At 53.1% G+C, this 7,390-nt stretch overlaps 1 long non-coding RNA gene across 1 annotated transcript in view; it reads left to right on the forward strand.

Annotated features, from left to right (window-relative positions):
• The window catches only part of LOC145722031 (uncharacterized), a 7,892-nt gene extending 4,585 nt beyond the window's left edge, over positions 1–3,307 (forward strand). Inside the window, exon 3 of the long non-coding RNA XR_014146069.1 lies at positions 2,271–3,307. This is a non-coding gene — a long non-coding RNA (uncharacterized LOC145722031). The remainder of the gene's footprint in view (positions 1–2,270) is intronic.
• Positions 3,308–7,390: the final 4,083 nt, after the last annotated feature.

Genomic DNA, 7,390 nt, shown 5'->3' on the forward strand with positions numbered 1-7,390 from the left:
TCTTTCTTTCTTTCTTTCTTTCTTTCTTTCTTTCTTTCTTTCTTTCTTTCTTTCTTCTTTCCGTAGTTGATGAGCAACCACTCTCTGCTAAGCACTGTCCTAGGCTCTGGGATGTAGCAACGAACAAAAGAATGATTACAATCCTTCTCTTTGCGGAACTCAAGTTTTAGTGGGGGGAGTGGGTGGAGTGGGAGGTGGAGGGATGAACAACAAATAGAATAAGAGGTGGAGGTATTTGAGCCAGGGCTACTATCCCACAATTTAGACGCCCCAAGCTGGCCATTTCAGAGAGTGTAACCTAATAAAATCTACAGCTGGCAGTACGTGCTCTGGGGAAAGATAAAGCGGGAGGGGTGGCTTAGGAGGCACAGGGTTAAGGTGCTGCTACACAAGGGGTCCTTCCAGCATGTTCATCTGACCATGCACACCTGCGTCTCCATGTAGACCCTGAGTTTGGAGGCAGGAAGTCCAGCACCTCCCTCGGTCCTCAGGCTCCCCATGCTCCCGTCCCCTCCAGCTTGGTCCCTCAGTCAGGCCCGTGGCTCCTAGAACACAGTCTGCTCTGTCTGCCAGGGCAGCTGGCCCTCGAGGAAACCGCCCTCCACGCCATTGTCTGCCGGCCCTTCAGGCCCAGCTGGAGTGTCAGCGCCTCAGAAGCGCCTTCCCGAACCTTGCCCTCCTCCCAGACAGTTTTAATTGCTCCCTCCTCTGCACTCACACACCACTTTATTATAGCACTTAGAGCTGCTCTTCTCTTTAGAAGACGCTGTGATTTATTCATGGGCCTTATTAATGGGCCTCTTCCCGGTGGCTGGTGCAGGGTGGCTGGTGGGCCGCATGAGTGCGTGAGGGAAGGGAGAGAAGCCCAGCGTGAGCTGCAGGGAAGGAGGGTCGGGCGAGGTGGGCCTTGGGCAGAGGTCATCCGAAGTGGGTCTCCTGGGCAGAGGGTGGCCCAGGGCACAGGAAAGGGAGGCCCACGCCTCCGGCACCCTGTGTCCTCCCGCAAGCTGTCTGGCCCCACTCCCGGTCTCCAGGCCACACCGGTCTTGCTTCGCCTTCTGCCTCGGCGGCTCTTGTCCTCACTCCCTCCCTGCCTTCTCTCCGAGCTAGCCCTAAGCACCGGCTGGGAAGGCCTCACCCCGCTGCCCCATGTGATGCTCCTCACCCCGCTGCCCCATGTGAAGCTCCTCACTGGACGGCGAGGCGGGGGGGGGGGGGGACACAGGGGGCGGGAGGACGCGCGGGCCCGGTTTGTGGCTTCTGGTGCGGACTGCCCGCCTCTGTTTGGGTTCTAGCTGCGACCTTGGGCACATGGGCTGTCTTTTCTGTCCTTCCTCGTCCTTTTCTCTGTGAAGTGGGTAGGAACTGTCCTGGCCCCATGGGGGGTGGGGAACCTTGCCCAAGATGACACACACGGAGTGCCAGCCCAGAGCGGGCATGTAGTACATGCCTAGTTAGCATGAGTTTCCTCCTTCGACTGTCTCTTTCCCTTCAGGGCGGCTCCTGGAGGAGAGGGGCCCTCCTGCCCTTGATCCCTGACATACGGACCTGCAGCTGGGCGAGCCCGGCAACGGCTGCTGAGCCAACCCTTCCCGAGGGAGCAGAGGGGCAGGCTCCGAGGGGCCAGAGGCTTCAGTGCAGGGAAGAGGCCGGGCCCCTTGTTTCTGTGAGCTGAGCACCGGATCTCCCCTTTGCACGTGCTGACGAGTGACTCTCTGCCCATCTGGGAACAAGGTTGCCAGAGAAACCAGAGATGCCTGGAGCCCACTCTTGGCCTCTTGCTGAAACGCTTCTCTCTGCGAGATTATATATTCTGGGCCACATCCCTCCCATCGACACTTCCTCCCTCACTTTACTCCTTTTCTTACTCCTCCATCATAAAAATCTCCAGAAACAGGTTTTGTTCAAAGTGAATGAGGCAATAAATTCTCTGTTTCTGACAGGCCGACAAGAGAGATAAATTCTGTAATGGGAGATGCAGGCCTGCTCTCCTGCCCTGGGGAGCTCTGCCAATGTTCACGTCTGTCCAGGGAAGCGGGGACCGTGTGGGGGGGAAAGGAGGCATCAGGAGGCCCCTGGGCCCATCTTGGGAGCCTGAGTTCAGGTGGGTAGGTATTCAGTCCAGGGGGGATCCCAGCCACCAATCAGGCTGCTCGTGACCTGGGGCAGGTTTCCTGGTGTGTCTGTGCGGCTGGCTGACAAGCTGGGTGGAATGAGTCCCATTCATTCATTCATTCATTCATGCAATTTCCTATCTAATTCATTCACAGATTAAGGATACCTAATTCCCTTCAAGTATCGCCTTCTTTAAGAAGCCTTTCCACAAAGGACTGAAAATATTTGCAATTCAAGTCATTGCAAAAGATTGATTTCCCTGGTAAATAAAGAGCTCCTACAAATCATTAAGAAAAATAAACAACCCCATAGGAATCTGGGCAAAGGATATAAACAAACAGCTCACAAAAATGTAGTAGGAAGGGCCTACACCCAATGACATGGGGAAAGACTGACTCTCCCTCCTGATGAGGAAAGTCCGACGGAAGTGTCCCTGAGATGCTACTCCCTCTTCATCCCCAGGCAGCTCAAGACCCCGTTATCAGGGTGTGGTACAGGAGCATGCTGCCAGTCGGTGGGCACGGTGTGCAAACACTGTGGGGATGGATCTGACCCAGCGCCTCTGGAAGGTCACGTGGCAGGACCTCAACACTGCCCCTACCCTGCAAATCTGCCCCTAGAGGTTCAGCCTACCTCTGATGTGCAAGATCATGCTACACGGACAGGATGGTTAACTGAAGCACTTTCCGTATCATCAAAGATTGGAAACCACCGGAAGGTCCATCACTAGGGAGTTGGTTAAATAATTTATGGCAGATTTGCACAGTGAGTACTATGCAGTCATTTACAAAAAGGTAGTAGGGAGCACCTTTATGCGCTAACGTGAGCTCCAAGATACATATTTAAGTGAAAAGGGCAAGGCATTCAATGGGATGTAATGCAAAATACGTTGTTATTTGTGTAAAAGTGAAGAAAACGAATGTATGTACATCTTCACTTTTATACAGATGGTAGCGTGATTTGTATTATGTCCAATACAATACAGTCTCTGTAACGTGGAGCACGCCGCACACGGTGTACGAATGCATGCTTCTATACGTCTGTCTGGGTGAGGTCAAAGACCTGTGAACAGTGGCTGCTTCTGGGGAGCAGAGCCAAGAAACGGGAGGCTGGGGACACTGGTGGGAGGGAGGCTTTTCCCTATATATCCTTTGTGTTTTGGAGTTTCAATCCTGTGAATGTATTACCTATTCAAAAGAAAATAAATGCCATTAGCCTTTTAAAAAAGAGATAAAGGAGTCTTCCTTGACTCTCTTACCTGAGGCTGAGGTCTGGGAATAGGTAAGGTGAGGAATGGTTGAAGGACCTGCAAGGGCCGGTGTCTGGAGAAATCGTGGCACAATCTGGGGATCATGCAGCCGGGTGTGGGTGGAGCATAGTTTTGGGGACCCTTGGTAAGAATGAGGTGATAAGAAGCACAGGGGATGGATGGAGACAGAATGCTGTGTCAAGTTAAAGAGTTTGGATTTCCTGCAATGAGGGGCTCTTGAGGTTCTTAAGCAGGGGCAGGACACGGTCAGGTTATATTTGCGGAAGAACCTCTCGGAGGCCGTGTGGCAAGTGGCCTGGGGAGAGTTTGTGTGCCTGACCCTCCACCCTGCCTTTCTTAGCATTTTCTTATTCCGTCTAAAGTAATGCTGACAGGCAGGTGGAATTCATTCTATTGCACATGGGGAAACTGAGGCTCCAGGGTAGTTGAGTCACTGGGCTAAGATCTCACAGCTTAGAATCGGGACTCGAACTCAGGACTATGTGTCTCTGGAGCCTGAGCTCGGAACACGGCTCTGTGTGCTCTGCATGGGCTCATGGGTCTGTGAGAATCATGACTGCAGTGGCCATCGTCGGGTCCTTGAACTTCAAGTATTTGGCCAATTAAGTCAATGGCTGCAACTGCAGAATCTTCTCAGCAAGCTCTCAGCAACTCCCTGGTGCCTCTCCCACTGAGTAGGGCTCACAGGCTGCCTTAGTCTCTGATCTTATCCACTGGAAGGGAAGAAGCCCATTTCTTTATGGCTTGTTTCCCTCTTCTAAGGACGTGGCAAAGGTCAAAGGCAGACTCCTCACAGGTAGCAACAGAAAGGGGTAGAAGGAGGTTTCCGTTCGATGGGGTCTGGGGGAGATGAATTCGGCTCCAATGAGGCCGAGCCTTCTAGATTTCCTTCCTGATCATTTGGTTTGCATTTTCCTGCCATTTCTTTGCCTGTGTTTTTCTGTGATTCCCATTTTATAAATGTGAAAACCGAGACTCAGAGAGCAGCAACTCGTTTGAAGCTGTCTGGTTTGTCAACGGTAGCATCAGGTCTTAACCTCTTGCTCTGGGATCCCAGATCTTTCTCCCACAGGATGCTTCTTTTTCTCACTATTAATACGGGTTTATTTGATTTCTCCTGGAACTAACCCATAAATGGTTTGTGATTTCTTTGACAGACGTTCAGTAAGGAGAAATCCTAGTCCTCCCTGTTGCAAAACTGGTATTTTCACTGTTTGTGTCCAGGTGTCTGGCCTATTAGCCATTGAGCCCTGGGGCGGGATGGGTGTCCACTAGAGGCTGAACCCAGGAGCCGGGGTGAGACAATGGGCAGCTCAAGAACAAGGCGCTGCTGGGTCTCTGCTGTGAAGACCACCACTGGCTAGTTTAATTAAGAGCTGGGGGAGGGGTGTGCTGGGGAGAAGAAGGGTGCATTGTGTCCAGGGAGCTGATGAGGTCAGCCAAGGAGCGCTGGGAGGGGCCTGGGAACGAGAGGACACTCGCCTACCTCTGGGATGGCCCAGGATCCCAGCGAGAGCAGGTCTGCATGGGATGCCGCTGGGGACGCACTGCAGTGGGACTGACTTCTAGACTAGCTGCGTCCTCAGATGCTGACCCTCCTGGGCCACGGATGGAAGGTCTCCAGGCTCCCTCCAGGCTCCCTGGGGCTCCCTTCTGACTTTTCCCCAAGCCTAGCCCCAGGGTTCCCATGTCAGGTTGGCCAGTCACACTCTGTGACTTAGGGTAAGTCCTGGCAACCGGCTGAGCCTTGATTTTTTCATATGCAAAATGGAAGTAAGTCGTGATTGCTTTCTCTATCACCGCACCATTTTGGGGTGGACTAACTGCGTAAGCAGATGAGCTGCGGCATAGAAATCACAAAGCACTGTATAAGTGCCTCAGGAAAACGTTTTAAAGAAAAATAATCAAGATTTCCAGCTTTGACATTGTCCCCAGGTGATCTGGGGGAAGCCATTTCTCTTCTCTGGGTTTGATTTCCCCACGTAGCCACTAGATCAAAGATGACAAAGGTACCCTGCCCCTATTCCACCCAGTGCTGGTGACAGACCTCACTCATGGATCACTAGGGGTAATGGCAGACCTCACTCTGGTGATCTTCCTGACGTGCCTGGATGCTTGTTTCAGAACCCTTCTTAACACAGCCTCCAGGCAGCCACCGCCACTCTGTCAGAGTGGCTGGGAGGAGAGATCTGTTGTCCATTGATGAGCACGTGAGCTCTGATGCTCTCTGACATCTTGGACCGGAGGGACCCAGGGTTCAGGCCCTGGAGAGGAGCTTGGAGACTCCCTCGAGCTGTCCCAGTGCTACAGGGAGTTTCCTTTTATCTGGTTCAAGCATCTCAAGTATTGTGCAGCAAATAATGGCTTCCACTGGGGAGTTCCCTGATAATTTCCAAGAAATTAAAAAAAAAATGACTCCTGCAAAGTCAATGGAATGCAAGCGAGTGACTTAATAAATTCACACCCCCACACATGCTGTGCTCCCTCTTGATCTCAACATGAAACTGGGTGGGGTAAAATATTTTTGAAGCTCGAGCTTCCAAAAGGCACAGAGCGTGGGGAGGGTTGCCCACAGTAGTAGGGACCTGCTCTGGGGAGGCGCTGTGTGCTTCTCACCTCCCTGCAGCGGGGATTATCGTCATCCCCTATGTTACAAATGAGGAAACTTGGACCCAGAGAACAGAAGCCGGTTGTCCAAGGTCATCTGGCTTGTAAGTGATGAGGCAGGGTCCCAAACCTGGCTTCTGAAGCCCCACCTTTCTGGGGGAAACCACACCACCTGCCGAGTGAAAGTCTCTACAAGTTGGAATATTTCTAGGAGTTAAGGGGGAAGTGTTTCCTCACTGTTGATGTTAGGAAAAGCATTGTCTGAGTATTACCCACCACTGCACCATCCATGTGTCTCTCCTGAGTCGGACGGGAGCCCTTTGCCTCTTTGCCAGGCTCGCAGCTGTAGACACAAGAACCAGGCAGTGCAAGAAGCCGGTAGAGTGGGTTCTGGTCTAGCTAGCAAGCAGTTCTGGCTCCTCTCCAGACAGAAGTCCCTTCGTGAAACCATGATGAGACCCTACTTGCAGCCCTAGCACTGTGGTTAACGTTGTGATTTCTGGAGCCAGGCTGCCTGGGTTCTTTCCTCAATTTTGCCGCATATTAGCTGTGTAACCTTGAACCTCTCTGTGCCTCAGTTCTTCATCGGTTAAATGAGAGTAATACTCTCCCTTACCCCACAGTGTTGCTGAGAGATCAAATGAGTTAATCTACACGAAGCAACTAGACAACAGTTCTAGTCCATAGGAAGCATTCAGTAGGGCTTAGGTAAGAAAGAATCCTGATTCTCCGGGCTTGGCCCCAGGCACAGAGAAGTGAGGGGTGACTCGGCAGCATCCGGGGCCTTGCAGATTTCACCATGACACACCCAACTGGGGTAGCGTCTTTATTCTGGGGCTCTCTTCAAAGAAGCTGCAGAGCTTCTTTCTCATATTTGGCTGAAGTTCGGTGATATCAGCTCCTCCTCCAGGAAGCCCTCCTGGATAGGCGGGCTGGTCTGCTCACGCTCCCTGCTGCGGGCTCCCAGCCCCCGCTGCCGATGCCACCCTTTGGCCTCAGACAAAGCGGGCACCAGCAGCGGCAGCCCCGGGGCCGACTCGGTGGCTTTCATGAAGCTTGAGCTCCCGGGAGCCTGAGCTGGGTTGGTCTGCTTTGAATGCTATTTGCATTGCAATAGGCAAGCCTAGCCTTCAATACAGGCCCCTTCTCTTTTGACAGAACAGCCTCACAATTGCCTATTGACCGGGCACCTGTTCCTGCCCCAGACATTATGCAAATGCCGGCCAGGAGCGAAGCCGCCAGCCCCCCGGGCCATTGTGCATTGAACCCTGATGGCTCCCTGCCAGCTCCCAGCGGCCTTTGTTTCCCCGGCTGCGCTGAGCCCCCCCCACCCCCGCCCCCGCCCCCGCCCCCCCCACCCGCCTGAGGTGCCCCGCCGAGGAGCCTCCCGCTGACAGC

This window comes from Leptonychotes weddellii, chromosome 6 (genome assembly GCF_054177405.1).
Source record: "Leptonychotes weddellii isolate Sample4059 chromosome 6, ASM5417740v2, whole genome shotgun sequence".
NCBI classification, from domain to species: Eukaryota; Metazoa; Chordata; class Mammalia; order Carnivora; family Phocidae; genus Leptonychotes; species Leptonychotes weddellii.